Genomic DNA, 16,294 nt, shown 5'->3' on the forward strand with positions numbered 1-16,294 from the left:
TCTGGTCTCCTTCCTATCGGAAAGATGTTGTGAAACTTGAAAGGGTTCAGAAAAGATTTACAAGGATGTTGCCAGGGTTGGAGGATCTGAGCTACAGGGAGAGGCTGAACAGGCTGGGGCTGTTTTCCCTGGAGTGTCGGAGGCTGAGGGGGACCTTATAGAGGTTTACAAAATTATGAGGGGCATGAATAGGATAAATAGGCAAAGTCTTTTCCCTGGGATCGGGGAGTCCAGAACTAGAAGGCATAGGTTTAGGGTGAGAGGGGAAAGATATACAAGAGACCCAAGGGACAACCTTTTCACGCAGAGAGTGGTATGTGTATGGAATGAGCTGCCAGAGGATGTGGTGGAGGCTGGTACAATTGCAACATTTAAGAGGCATTTGGATGGGTATATGAATATGAAAGGTTTGGAGGGATATGGGCCAGGCACTGGCAGGTGGGACTAGATTGGGTTGGGATATCTGGTCGGCACGGACAGGTTGGACTGAAGGGTCTGTTTCATGCTGTACATTTCTCTGACTCTGTAATTTCAATCTACGCATGACCATAACTAAACGATCACAGGTTTTGTTTTCCAAGTTCAAGGGAACTACTCATGAAATGTTTGATAAGTAATTGTTCTTTAAACCAAAAAAAATCAATAGAATCATGTATCAATCAACACAAAACAACAAATTAAAACTCTACCAAAATATATTTCACTTTATATAGCTGTGTTGTGCACTAACGCAAATAAGTAAGAGATCATTAAAAACTTGCTGGAGGGAGAGGCAATTTACCAATCTTCAATTTCCCCAAAGGAATGAAAATAAAAAAAACTTCTGAAGTTATCTGATCAAGACCAGGTGTTGCTGCATGCTAAAAGATAGGCAGAGGTGGGAAACAAGAGAAATTATTTCGACCTTCAGATTTAATCCTCACCATAAAAAAACAGGCTTTTGGAATGCTGCTCATGGATTGGCTGGGAACACATATGCTCAAGTCAGAGAGATTGTTTTATGATGAGAAACAATTAACAATGGATGCTGAATACTTGAAACAAAAACAGAAATTGCTGTAGATAGTCAGCAGATCTGGCAGCATCCGTGGGCAGAAGGTGATTCTGAAGAAGAGTTAACGTATTTGAAATGTTAATTCTGCTTTCTCTCCACAGATGTCACCAAACCTGCTGAAATTTCACCACCAATTTCTGTTTTTATTTCAGATAAATTTTTAGTTAACCTGTTCAGAAAAAGTATTATACAGTTCTGGAAAAGGTGAATGCAAATCCTGGCCTCATGGCCCACAGATAGGGACACGACCACTGTATCAAACAAACTCCTATACCTAACCCTTAGGCCAGCACAGTGGATGTGGTTACCACTGTACCTCACAGCACCAGGGTCTCAGGTTCAATTCCATGTTCACATGGGTTCCTCCGAATGCTCCAGTTTCCTCCCACAGTCCAAAGGTGTGCAAGTTAGGTGGATTGGATACTCAAATTGTCCATCCTGTCTTGGGATGTGCAGGCTAGGTGGATTCACCACAGTTAATGTGGTGTTACAGGGATAGGATGGGAGAGCCGAGTTTGGGTGGGATGCTCTTCAGAAAGTCAGTGCAGACTCAATAGGTCTAATGACTTCTTTCCACATTGTAGGGATTCTATGATTGTACGCCCCCGAAGGTTGTGGATTCGAGCTGTACTTCACTACATTAACACAAAGTCAAAGTGCAGAAATCAAACTCCAGTGTAGGACCAAGGAAGTGGTGTCAGAGATGTCATCTTTCTGATGAAGTGTTAAAACTAAGGTCCTGGTTACCTCTCAGATGTACATAGAAGACTATATGCTACAATGGGCTGCCATATTTCCTGCACAGGGGTCGTACTCCAAAAGTATTTCAGTTGTAACAGGCTTTGAGATGTCTGGCAGTTGTGAAAGTCTCATGTAATTGCAATTTTTTTTTCTCTCTCTAACATACAGCCCTAGGTTTCCTAAGTCCAAGTCATGCCTGATTGGAAGGATACAAATTAACTACCAAAATCTCCTTTGAGAGCTTAGTTACATTAACCATCTTATGCTAAATGTGTTCAGATCTTTCAGAACACATGAATTTCATTTCTAAATCAATATATAAGGACATTCGCAAGTAGTTTAGAAGTGATTGGTGTTGGTAACAAGACAAAGCAATTAGAAAGAGTTTTCTATGTCTAAGTTGCAATTGTATGCTGTTGATGTCAAATCTGCACGGTCATACTAAATTACATGCACTACATGTTACAGTACTGCAATTACAGGAAAATTGACCATGCAATTATAAGTCCAAATTGTAGATCATTAATTTTAACACTGCAAGTTAAACATGACCAGTCAGAGAGCAGGAGTATTGATGGAACAAAAAGCACCATTGAATCTGAAGATTTTAAATTACGCAGTGCTGTAATTTGCATCAGCAGGTCATGCTCTAAAGAGGGCACAGTGATCTTGCCAAGAGAGAGAACGTAAGATTACCAGTCACATCTCTCATTCTTTCTGCATAGCTCTATAGCATTCAAACTCACTTCCATACAATTATTCCTACCTCTTGGATTTGTCTATCAGCCAAGAGGTTTTCATTGAATGTCATTCTAAAAGGTGCTGTTGTCCTCATAACTGTATCTCCTTTTAATTACACATGTTTCTCTGTCACAATGGGCATCGTGGTAAACTAACTGGTGGAAAGGATTGAAAGACTTTGCCTATGAACAGGAACAGATTATTCAGCCCACTGAGTCTGTCCCACCATTCAATTTGATCATGGCAGATTAACACTTCAATACTTTTTAATCTGCCGCATCCCATTAAAACTGTATGCCACTGGTCATCAGAAATTTATAAACCTCTACTTTAAACATATTCATACACTGAGCTTCCAGAGACTTCTGTTGTAGAGAATTCCAAATGTTCATAACCCTCTGAATAAAATAATTTTGCCTCATTATGGACTCAAATGGCATGCCCCTTGATCTTTTTCGGTTGTGTCCCAGTTTCCTGATTCAGAGGATGCATCTTACGGCTTCGACCTGTTTTTCCTTTTAAGTATTTTCTAAGCTTCAGTGAGATCACTTGTCATTCTTTGAAATTACTTAGAATACAGTTCGTCCCATCTCTGTTCATAGGACAGTCCACCATCCTAGGAAAAGGTCTGGTGAACCTTATTGCATTTCTCCTGAGATAAAGAGACTAAAACTAAACATAGTACTCCAGGTGTGGTCTAACCAACACCTATGCAACTGAAGCAAGAATCACCACTCAGGTAGGTGTTCATTCACTTTCACATTCCTTGTTTATAACAGAAGATGAGCAGCAGACAAGGAGGTCTAGCCATTATATAAAGACTCAGCCCATAAAAGAGACAGTTACTAACAATCACAAGTCAAAGAATAGTCAACATCACAAGTGCCAGAGCTGGAACCCTATCACAAATGAGTTTGTTTGCATCTTCCTTACTAGTTCTTTTATTACTTAACTCTTAAGTCTCTCACACTAATTCCTTGAACATAACAACCTGATATAATATAATGATCTGGTAAATGCTTGCCATTAAAACTATAGCTTAATTGTTGACCCTTTCCCCTTTTCAAAGTACAATATAAAATTTGGATGCTAGTGCAGGGAGATTAATTATTAAGGCTTTCATCATCATTGCAAAAATCACTTGCTGACATTATGCCAATCACGAAAGAAAATGATGCACCAACATTTATTTAGGATGTTGAGTTTATGTAGAGTGGAATGGGCAATTTTCAAAGTGTAAGAGAGCTGGAGCAGGTAGAGGTGATAAGGAAGAACAAGAGTAGAGGTAATTGTAGGGCTTATACCCTAGATCTGTTAAAGTGGGCAGCATGACAAAGTCCACTGATTTCACAAATGGGATGAATACACTGCTGTTAATCATGGAGTAGCTGCAGATATTTTCTAATCAATCTGTTCAGTGATGTGATTATATACCTTTGGAGCAGATGAGACTCAAAACCAGGCCTTGTGATTCAGAAGTATGCATACTACCATTGTGCCAAATGAGCTGTAGGGAATGGGTGTACATTTGCCAAAATGAACAACTCAGCTTCCACTGCAGGATTCCAGCACCAGGGCACATGAGCATCCCTTGGCAAAGCTGAAATGAGAACTTATGCCAACTCCAACCTTCTCCAGTGGACACCTAATTAATCAGTCCAGTGATCTCCTACAGTCTATTATCCAAAACAGAGGTAAAAGTTCTGAACTGCAACCAAACAGCAGAGTCATGCAATAGGAATTGAAAATGCTTTTGTGTCAAGAGCGATTGCCATCTGGACCTGTCCAGCCCAATGCACCTCAGAAAGCAGGCTGGCACGGCCATTGCAGCAGATACAGATTTTTAGAGTTTGCCGTCTTCAGAGAGCAAGCATGAGATCTGAGAGGTTGACAACCACAATTACCTCAGGAGCCCCTAAGTGAGCCTCAGTAAACCTCTGCCTACCATATTACACCTATTGATCAACACCTCAGAACCAGGAATTGGTTTAAGAACTCTTTAAACAGGCACTTAGATGCATATTGAGGTGATAAGTTCTTTGAAAATCTATCCCAAAGCCATTAAAACCAGATTATTTGCAGTCTTTGCATGTAAATTGTATTGCTGTCTCTTACTGTTGCACAGAGAGATTCCTCATTTCTGAGCAGATTTTTGGAAATGAGATTGAAGAATTGAAATAGAGATTGGAAGTCAATGTAGCTGAACACACATCACTCCTCAAAGACTCACTATTGAACAGCTCTGACTACAGATAATTGCTTTCCCACCATACTCTACGCCAGTGTCTTCTCCATGCTGATAGCCCTGCTGTCATGTTAGCAGCATGTGTGGTCTTTTTCTGCAAAGCTAAATTATGCAGCAGTGAAAACATAATAATCAAATAGGACACTCCTTCAAGTCCACGTTAGAGGATGCCATCAGGCCTATCAATTCATCTCACTTGGTCTTTCAGGAAGTCAATGAGTTGCTCAAAGAAAACTATAGGTCAGCCACTGTTAGCAATATGGTTTGGATGCCTAAAAAGAGTCATAAGCCAGATTGTAAAGTGCTTCAAAGAGCCACATTTTTATGCAGAGAAAAGCAGAGAGGTAAAATGTATAACCATATAACACAAATGCACTAAGGCAGCCGCCAGGAAAAGACAGCACCCATCTGCATGCTCCAGTGCTGGTCATCACATAACAGCTGAAACTAATATGTTTCCTAATTCATGAAGCCAACAACAGGGAAAAATAGCAACTGAAGATCCTGACAACTGAGGGAATTCTGCAATCTGTGCAAATACACAATCCATTACATTAGTTCTGGACGTCCTATGGAAGTGGAAAACTGCTTGCACTGACAAACAAGACACTAATTGTTGATTTAATTCAAACGTTGTCCTGACAATATAGAAGCCAAGGGAAATGCACTACCAGTTGACTGTTACATGCAGTACTGCATAAGCTGGAATAGTTAGTTGCAGGTCTTCTTGCGAGATGCTACAATTTGTCATGAGTTAACTTTTTACAATTTTTGCATCTCAAACCTTCAGGTTAGTTATTTCTGAGAACAGATTAAGGCATTGCCTCAGGTGAAAGTTTCTAAATTTGTAGAGCTCATTACTAAGTATTTTAGTGATCAAGGTTTTCATTAGTTAGAGATCAGTGGATTGATCATCATGGCAAGGCAACAAGAACCCCATTCCATGTCAAATCTCTAGGATCCTTCACGTATCCTAGATAACCACATGCATATGCTCATGAAACACTACTATTTGTTCCCATTCAAGCTCAAGAGTCTGGAAAACACAGTGGTTAGCACTGCTGTCTCACAGTGCCAGGGACCCGGGTTCGATTGCAGCCTCGGGAGACTGTCTGCGTGGAGTTTACACATTCAAAAATGTCAAAATAATGATTACGCCAGACTGGAAGCCAACTTAAGTCAGTGAGCCCTAGCTTGATGGATTAACCTGCCAATAGTGTCTTCCATAGCTTTACTTGTAATGATGGACATAGCAGTAGCCAAATTGACACTTTAATGATGCTCAGTGTCCTACATCTAACCCAGGACACAAATTTGGAATTAATAATGGCTCATCCTTGACAAAATCAGACTGAAAAACATATTTCCCTTGGCTTCTACATTGTCAAGACAATGTTTGAATTAAATCAACAATTGGTGTCTTGTTTGTCAGTGCAAGCAGTTTTCTCACTTCCATAGGATGGCCAGAACTAAAGTAATGGATTGTGTATTTGCACAGATTGCAGAATTCCCAAAACCAAGTGAGAAATAGAGCTGCTACCTTTCAGCTGTGCCACTGAATACATTTGAGCCCTATTGGGTGGGAGAAGGGAAATAAATTTTCTCATTTTGCTCATGGAAATTTTACCCTGCAGCTGAACATCCTTAAAAGTTGTGCAAACTCCGGAAGTCACAAATACTTGAACAAATCACAGCTGTGATATCTTGGGAGAGGAAATTAGAACAGCAGGAACAACAAGCATAAAACAATTTGAGAAGTGCTCTTGTGGCACAGTGGTAGTGTCCCTCCCTCTGAAACAGGAAGCCTGGATTCAAGTCCCACTTTTTCCAGACATGTGCAATAATAACCCTGAACAGACAGGAGAACATGTGAAGTCAAGTTTCTCTGGAGTACAATCAAAATTTGTTATTTGAAACAGTTGAAAAATAATTGCACATCACAGATGAATAATAAATGCACATACATGCCATCATCTCCAGCTTTCCATTACAGATGAGCAATAAATCCTGGCCTTGTCAGTGACATTCACATCCCATGAATGAATAAATAAAAAGTGCATTCATGCAAAATTCATTTACATTTCAGGAGATTACAAGTGGCCATTTCCACCACCTCAAGCAGGATGCCACCAATAAGCACATTTTCCCCCGAACGTCTTTGGCAGCATTCCACAACGACCATTCACTCCAGGACATCCTGGTTCACTCTTCCTCTGACCTCAAGTTTCAGTTGCCTGCTATTTCAACATATCACTGTGTTCCCATGCCAGTATTTCTGTCTCAGGCCTGCTATAGGGTTCCAATGGTGCTGAAAACAGGCTGGACGAACAAACCTCAAGTTCTGCTTGGAGACCTTATAACCTACAGAACTCACCTTCGAGTTTAACAATTTTAGAGCATTAACACCTCCTTCAATGTCTATTCCCACCCTCACACCCCAGGTTGAGTTATGTTGCCTTCAGCACAGCCAACTCATCCTGGAGTTACTTATAGCTCCCATTATCACCCACCCAGTTTCTCTTAGTGTTACAGAATCAGAGAGATATACGGCACGGAAACAGACCCTTCAGTCCAACTCATCCATGCCAACCAGATATCCTAAATTAATCTAGTCCCTTTTGCCAGCACTTGGTACATATCCCTTTGAGCCCTTTCTATTCATATACCCATGCAGATGCCTTTTAAATGTTGTAATTGTACCAGCCTCCACCACTTCCTCTGGCAGCTCATTCCATACATGCACCACCCTTTGCGTGAAACGGTCATCCCTTAAGTCTCTTATAAATCTTTCTCCTCTCACCCTCTAAACCTATGCCCTTTAGTTCTGGATTGCACCAATCCAGGGAAAAGATCTTGTCTATTTACCCTTTCAATGCCCCTCGGGATTTTCAATAGTCCCTTTTCCTTTCCTGACAATTCCTGCTATCAATTCTGAAGAAGGGTCAGTTGACTTGAAATGTTAAGTTTATTTTCTTTCCACAGATGCTGCTAGAACCTGCTGAGTTTCTCCAGCAATTTCTGCTTTTGTTTCTTTCAAGTTAACTCCCCATTCTAATACCAAACCAGACTATTTACCCCCAAGATGAGCATCTGCCCATGTATTCACATTATCACATCTGTAACAGCACTGTCTCAGTTCATCTGCTGCCGAAATCCTAAATAATTTGTTACATTATTTCACTATTGCAATGTACTCCTGACTGGATTCTCATAGTCTCCCCTCTAAGTTTCAGGTCATTCAAAACTCCGTTGCCCCAACTCACCTTGAACCAAGTCCCATTCACCCATCATTGCCTGCACTGATCAACGCTGGCTCACAGTTGAACAGTTAAAGTTGATTTTAAAATTCTCATCTTTGTTTCAAACCCTTTCATCTTAGATAACATCCACATCAATCTTCACTTGCCAACCACACTTATCCCTGATTCATGTTGGCTCCCAGCCCACACAGCTTGCATTTAAATCCATCCATAATTTTAACCCTTTGCAATTGTAACCTGCTCCAAGAACCAAAATCCTAGCCTCTTAAATTTCAATTCACTGCTCGTGCTTTCTTCTGAATCGTCTCCAAAGAATTGCATTCTACGCAAGGAGTTAGTACAGCTCTTAAATCATCAACACAATCTGGTTGATTAGCTTGGTTGATTAAATATTAGAGGAGAAAGTGAGGTCTGCAGACGCTGGAGATCAAAGCTGAAACTTTATTGCTGGAACAGCACAGCAGGTCAGGCAGCATCCAGGGAACAGGAGATTCGACGTTTCGGGCACATGCCCTTCTTCAGGAATGAGCAGAGAGTGTTCAGCAGGAGAAGATAAAAGGTAGGGAGGAGGGACTTGGAGGAGGGGCGTTGGAAATGTGATAGGTGGAAAGAGGAAATTTAGTTCCACAGTGACCTACATGCTATTATGAATATCTCCAGTCTAGCCTTCAGGCCTTCAGCTGATCATGAAAAGATTGCTAACAAAAGGAAATGTGGAAATGGAAATTGCATCCAAAGCACTGCCACCTCTCACGCATTGCAATGCCACTCTTCTATCAACCACTAGCATGCTCACTCTCTCTCATCCTCAGACAGCATCCAACATGCTGCCAGTCTCCCAATGGGCTAGCCTGCCCTGCATAGGTACAAGTGAAACTGTCCTTGATATGACCCCATGGGACTTTAAACCTGGAGGTCATTGACTAAAAGAATCACAGCTGTCAGAAGTGGGATGTGACAGCAGATGCTGGAATCTAAGGTAGACAAGCAGGAGGCTGGGAGAACACAGTAGGCCAGGCATCATCAGGAGATGGAAAAATCGACGTTTCGGGTGTAATCCTTCTTCAGGACAAGGGTGGGTGTGGGGGGAGCTGCAGATAAAGGGGGTGGCGAGGGAAGGGTGGTGAGCTGGGGATAGGTGAAGACAGGTAGAGGATACAACCTGGTTGGTTGTTGGGAGGAATGAATCTGGTAGGCCGCTGAAAGGAATGACGACCACGTCGGGGGGGGTAATTGCGGTCCTTGAAGAAGGAGGCCATCTGTGTTGTATGTATTTTGAACTGGTCCTCCTGGGAGCAGATGCGGCGGAGACGAAGGAATTGGGAGAATGGGATGGCGTTTTTACAGGGGGCAGGATGGGAGGAGGTGTAGTCTAGGTAGCTGTGGGAGTCGGTTGGTTTGTAGTAGATGTCCGTGTTGATTCGGTCGTCTGAGGTAGAAACAGAAAGGTCTAGGAAGGGGAGGGAGGAGTCCGAGACTGTCCAGGTGAATTTGAGGTCGGGGTGGAAGGTGTTAGTGTAGTGGATGAACTGTTCAACCTCCTCGTGGGAGCACGAGGTAGCGCCGATACAGTCATCAATGTAGCGTAGGAAAAGATGGGGGGTGGGGCCAGTGTAGTTGCGGAAGATGGATTGTTCCACATACCCTACGAAGAGGCAGGCATAGCTGGGGCCCATGCGGGTGCCCATGGCTACTCCTTTTGTTTGGAGAATTGGGAGGATTGGAAAGAAAAGTTGTTCAGGGTGAGGACCAGTTCGGTCAGTCGAAGGAGGGTGTCGGTGGAAGGGTACTGGGTGGTACGGCGGGAAAGGAAGAAGGGGAGTGCTTTGAGTCCTTCGTGATGGGGGATGGAGGTGTACAGGGGCTGGATGTCCATGGTGAAGATGAGGCGTTGGGGACCGGGGAAGCGGAAATCCTGGAGGAGGTGGAGGGCGTGGGTGGTGTCACGGACGTAGGTGGGGAGTTCTTGGACTAATGGGGACAGGACCTATTTGTGAAACAGCTACATAAAGATTGAAAATTTCAATGAATGATTGATTAGTGGTCACACCAAATCATATTCCTTTTTAATGGTTAAGGAGGGAAATTCTTAAACTATCTTAGTCGTTAGCTGCTTTGTTTCAATACTCACTTATTTACACAATCTTCATTGGCTTTTCTTTAACACACAGAATGGCTCCGATTGGTCTATAAACTGGATGAAAATGCAGTGATCACATGAAATAGGGGCACAAGACCATTTGACCAATTGAGCCTGCTTTCTACTTAATTTGAACATAATTGATCATGGGTTTTAACTTTACTTTCCTGCCCACTCCATGTAACCTTCCATTTGGAGAGTCAAAAAATCTCCCTAACTCATACTTAAATGTTTCATTAAATCACAGTGGACACAAATATCGTGTGGATGTACTTAGCAATTTCTTTGCTAAAGATCAATTGAAACAGATTTGTTGGGTTTTGCCAAGTCTGAGAACTTTTGCATATTTGGTCTTTAAATGTAAACAGTGCAAGAATTAGAACTGGATTGAATTGGAAAAAAGCAAATTGTGAATTTGAAGAACTTGTCATTAATGTAATAATTATCTCATCTCCTCTTTTTGCTTTCATTATTGACATTCAGAGTAACCTTAAAAATGTATTTCTGGTTGAAAAGGGCAATATCATTTTACTACGGGAACTTGAAACTATTCCTGAGGAAGGCAGATAGTCACTTGTGCATTTCATATTCACGGAGCAACCCAATGACTCCAAACATTGGGCAGAGATCTCTTCATAAACAGACACAGTCCTAAATAATGGTATTCAAAAGTAGCTTTTCTTTCTGTTCTTTGCTACATACAATCAGTCCTGTAACAAACTGCAAGCAAATTTCTTCTCGAATCTGTCTGTTATGACAGTTTGCTGAAGTTTAGACACATGATATCCTCTAACAGAAACCTTCTTCTCATTAACAGAACGTCAGCTCCACATAACCCACACCTGTACATGCTTATGTGAATAATATAAGAAAAAGAGACTCAGTGTCATGTATCTCTGTGCAAAAAGGACTAGACTAAGGGATATAAAAAGATTAGATTGTACATCTTGTGAAAAAAAGGTGATTTAGTATTATGTAAGGCTCATTTAAAGTTTTCTGCAATCTCTCCTTAACCCATTTGAAAATGACAAATCCTGATTTTGGACACTAATCACATGATGGGATATGAAGATAGCGTGGAAAGATTGTAACGTTCATGTTGATATTCAACCACAATCTAGAATGCTGGAGCAGGCCTGAGAGGCTGAATAGTCCATTCCTGCTCCTATCGTCTTATGACCTTATAGAGGTTTATAAAATTATGAGGGGGATGGTTAGGATAAATAGATAAAGTCTTTTCCCTGGGGTCAGGGAGTCCAGAACTAGAAGGCATAGGTTTCGGGTGAGAGGGGAAAGATATCCAACTGTCCAATCAAGTACGGGAGAAATAGAGCCATAACTTAAAAAAAAGGATGGCGACACACCAGACATATGATGATACTGTTCTCTCTGGGGCCAACATTTAAATTTAACCTCGATTAGTATCTATGGGGTAAAGTCTTGAATATTTTACGTTGCCTCAATCTGTCTCACAGCTATGATAACTCAGTACTAATTTATCACTTTCAGAGATTTAAATCATGAGGGAATTGGCAAAAAATGGTTTTATGGTTAAGTTTGAGCTATATTGTAAAAACATTTTTTCTCTTTACATCAATTTCATAATCTCCAAGATTTTGGAAAAAATACATGCATAACTCATATTTGTAACGGCGAAGGGTTCTGATTTCATCAGCTACATTTCTCAGTGCAGAGCGGTAGATGTGATCTATATGGACTCCAGTAAGACATTTGACAAGGTTCCCCATGGGAGACTAGTTAGCAAGGTTAGATCTCATGGAATACAGGGAGACAAGGTTAGATCTCATGGAATACAGGGAGAACTAGCCATTTGGATACAGAATTGGCTCAAAAGGTGGAAGACAGGAGGTGGTAGCGGAGGGTTATTCCTCGGACTGGAGGCCTGTGACCAGTGGAGTCCACAAGGGTCGGTGCTGGGTCCACTACTTTTTGTCATTTACATAAATGATTTGGATGCGAGCATAAGAGGTACAGCTAGTAAGTTTGCAGATGACACCAAAATTAGAGGTGTAGTGGACAGCGAAGATGGTTACCTCAGATTTACAACAGGATCTTGACCAGATGGGCCAATGGGCTGAGAATTGGCAGATAGAGTTTAATTCAAATAAATGCGAGGTGCTGCATCTTGGGAAAGCAAATTTTAGCAGGACTTACAGAGTTAATGATAAGGTCCTAGGGAGTGTTGCCTAACAAAGAGACCTTGGAGTGCAGGTTCATTGCTCCTTGAAAATTGAGTCGCAGGGATAGGATAGTGGAGAGAGCTTTTGGTACGCTTTCCTTTATTGGTCAGAGTATTGAGTACAGGAGTTGGGAGGTCATGTTGCGGTTGTACAGGACATTGGTTAGGCCACTGTTGGAATATTGCGTGCAATTCTGGACTCCTTCCTATCGTAAAGATGTTGTGAAGCTTGAAAGGGTTCAGAAAAGACTTACAAGGTTGGAGGATTTGAGCTATAGGGAGAGGCTGAACAGGCTGGGGCTGTCTCCTTGGAGGCTGAGGGGTGACTTTATAGAAGATTACAAAATTATGAGGGGCATGGATAGGGTAAATAGGCAAAGTCTTTTCCCTGGGGTCGGGGAATCCAGAACTAGAGGGCATAGGTTTAGGGTGAGAGGGGAAAGATATATAAGAGACCTAAGGGGCAACGTTTTCACACAGAGGGTGGTATGGGTATGGAATGAGCTGCCAGAGGAAGTGGTGGAGGCTGGTACAATTGCAACATTTAAAAGGTATTTGGATGGGTATATGAATAGGAAGGGTTTGAAGGGCTATGGGCCAGGTGTTGGCAGGTGGGATGAGATTGGATTGGGATATCTGGTCGGCATGAACGGGTTGGACCAAAGGGTCTGTTTCCTTGCTATATATCTCTATGACTCTAAGATGAATCTCAGATGTTATATCTTTCTCTCTCCACAGATGCTGCCTGAACTGCAGAGTATTTCCAGCATTTCTGTTTATATTTCAGATTTCCAAGTATCTGTAGTATTTAGTTTTTCCACTGACTTTTCGAAGCTCAATGAAAACAGAAATTTACCTTTAATTCGGGGACTATTCTGAACTTGAATTGTAGAGATGGAAATATTCTTATTTTTACCATATATACTGCGGTGTTATTTGCTTTTATATATATATATAAAAGCATGATACCCTGTATTCCATAACATGTTCTGTACTTGTTTTTAAACAATGCTTTAACTTGATACATACAGAAGTTTTAACTGGCAACATTTACCTCTTGCATATTAACTTCAATTATTCCTGAAATTAATGCTTAAAGCACACTTCCTTTTCAATAATCTACAAGTCCCTACTTAGCTAATTAGATTCCCCACATTGTCACACAACGATGGCTGTGATTAGCGCCTCCTACAGCTTCTACCGACTAAATCATGACCCCATATTTCACTGCTTCAAAAATTTGAGAAGATACAATTTGAAGTTAGGCAGCAAACAAACAAAGCTTTTTTTTTAATATCAACTATCCATTTTACCATTTCATGAGTCTGGCGCAATAACCTGAAAGAATTGCAAATCATCAAGCCAAATCTATTCTATTCCACTTTAGATTTCATGCCCTTCATCTGTAATCATTGATGCTTCAATCGTAGTTAAAGCTGCAAGAAAGAAGTCACCTTTCCCGAATGTGATAATATTTCGCAACAACTCTTGAGGACTTGAGAGGCAGAAAAGATCTTCAATGTAAATGGTTAACATAAAGAAAGCTCGTCAGGTGGAGCCAAGCGCTATTTCAGGAAAAAAAACGGATTTTTTAAAAACAAGATACCAGACAACGAATTTCCCAATCAAGAATCAACAGGAATACTCACAACGAACGATCGCAATGGAAGTCAAATGATATAAAAAGTTTAATATGTGCAGAAACATTTTCGAACATTTGAATATCTTAAGTGCTCAATAAATTTACAAAATAAACTGCGGTTTTTAAAATATTAACGCAGAATTTAAAAAAGAAATGAAAATCAATGGATTAAACCGACAACGAACATGCAATAACTTATTGAATAAATCTGTCGTACAATGCTTCGATATACTAAGCAAAACCTTGGAAGTTGAATGCGTCTATATTCTACACAGCCCAATAATCAATACAAACACTGTGAGGAAATCATCTGCTTCTAAAAGGCATGTCAAGGGAAATAGCACGTCGCCATTCTCACAAAATGCTTAACGAAAATCCATTATTTTTACCACTTGCTCTCACTTTTCGTATAAAGTGTGGATCACCCATTAGACTAATTCCTAATCGCTACCTTATCGTGTGGAACAAAACATGAGATGAAGGAGGAATCGAGGGTGCAAGCATATACAAAAGCAAGACAAATAACCACAAGAAACGGTAGCGATGCTGTTGGACTTGTTTCCAAAACGCAAGAATCTACACCCCAAAGGGCAACCCCAGTTAGTTCACCGAGCGAATAATTTACCTGATCAGCACAAAGAAGACGACATGATAATAAATCAATTTATTCAATAAACAGAGAGGGACTCGATTGTCTTAAGAAACTGCAAGAACACAAAGAAACGTTCATTCCTGATTGTAACTAAAATTTGCCAAGAAAACCACCGAGCCTTGACAGATCCGTGAGAAATCGTAATGCAAGGACGACAGTGGACTTCTGAATCAACATTTCGAGGAATATTAGTAATTTTCAATTTCCAAAACTAAAATAGAAGCCAGTACTTCCCATTAAAAATGGCAGTAAATAAAGCAATTCAATACACAGAGGGGGAAAATTACGGATAAAGATAGTTTGGCGAAAATGCACACACCTCGGATGGTACGAAGCTGCTCCAGGTCTCTGAAGATGCAGTGAATGAGTGAGTGGAAACAGCGTGAGTGAAATGGACCTCAATATGTGGAGCCTGCAGGAGGGTGGCGACGGGCGTTCGAGCCTGGAGGAATCCCCTGAGTCTGATTCAGGACACAACACGGGATCGGGGGACTTTCATCCTCAACATTGGCGGCTCATCGCTTGCCGGAAAAGTCGCCATTCACGGAATGTGAATTCGTGCATCTGGACAAAATCGGAACGCCACATTTGCACGGAGCTCCGAATGGGTCACCATCACAACATGAGAGTCCGGGAAAGCACCGCCACCGCCGTCGCCATATTGTTTCCGAGGGCGCCGCGAGGGGGGCGGGACCGACAGGCAGCCAGGGCAACCGTCACCTCATTGGTCACCCTGCCCATCAGTCACAGCGGATTGCGGCCAATCGCCGATCGGCTGCGTGTGATGCCGCTGGTCTTCGTTGGAGCCCATTGCAAAGAGTGAGCGCGGCTCCTGCTGGAAGCGCTGGTGAACTCGAAATCAGGGCAATTCGCTGGCTGGCTTTCATAGAGGCGGAAAAAAAAACCCCTGCAGATGCTGGAATCCAAGGTAGGTACAAACAGGAGGCTGGAACAACGCGGCAAGCCAGGCAGCATCAGGAGGTGGAAAGGTCAACATTTCGGGAGTAAGATTAGTGCGTTGCTGGAAAAGCACAGCAGGTCAGGCAGCATCCGAGGAGCAGGAAAATCGACGTTCCGGGCAAAAGCCCTTCATCAGGAACTTGACTCTCATCTGCAGTACCCACTTCTGCCTGGTTGATTTCGGGTGGAACTCTCCTTTGGGACGAAGGTACCTCGGAACGAGTAAGTGGCTTGCTCTTACTAAATGGACCCAATTCTACCGTGAGACCCCTGCTCCCAAAGCTGGCTCGGACGATCTATGGGACTTAGCAACAAGGGCAAAATTCTGGCCCGGCAGAGAATCCGAAATAAAACGGAAAGCAACGGGAATATTCAGCTTGTCGGGCGGCACCCGTGAAGAGAGAAGTGCAATTAATGTTTTAACTGGATGATTTTTGACAGACGTTATCACACCCGCGTTGGAAATGTAACTCGCAAGCAGGTAAATGGGATCCAGAATTTTCATGTCATTGTGAAGCTGCCCCAACTCGATGATCAATTCTGAAAACAAAGATCGTTTAATTGTTACGATTTTAGCGTACACTTTTATGAGTTTTTAAAATGTCATACGTTATTCTATAAGGTGCAACGTGAAGAAATAGTTATGAACCATCACAGTG

At 41.8% G+C, this 16,294-nt stretch overlaps 1 protein-coding gene across 3 annotated transcripts in view; it reads right to left on the bottom strand.

Annotated features, from left to right (window-relative positions):
* tiam1a (TIAM Rac1 associated GEF 1a) overlaps window positions 1–15,362 on the bottom strand; it is a 327,029-nt gene extending 311,667 nt beyond the window's left edge. For all 3 annotated transcript variants that reach the window (XM_043700705.1, XM_043700702.1, XM_043700703.1), the window contains exon 1: window positions 14,995–15,362. The gene's annotated coding sequence lies outside the window, so the exon portion shown is untranslated. The remainder of the gene's footprint in view (window positions 1–14,994) is intronic.
* Window positions 15,363–16,294: the final 932 nt, after the last annotated feature.

This window comes from Chiloscyllium plagiosum, chromosome 12 (genome assembly GCF_004010195.1).
Source record: "Chiloscyllium plagiosum isolate BGI_BamShark_2017 chromosome 12, ASM401019v2, whole genome shotgun sequence".
NCBI classification, from domain to species: Eukaryota; Metazoa; Chordata; class Chondrichthyes; order Orectolobiformes; family Hemiscylliidae; genus Chiloscyllium; species Chiloscyllium plagiosum.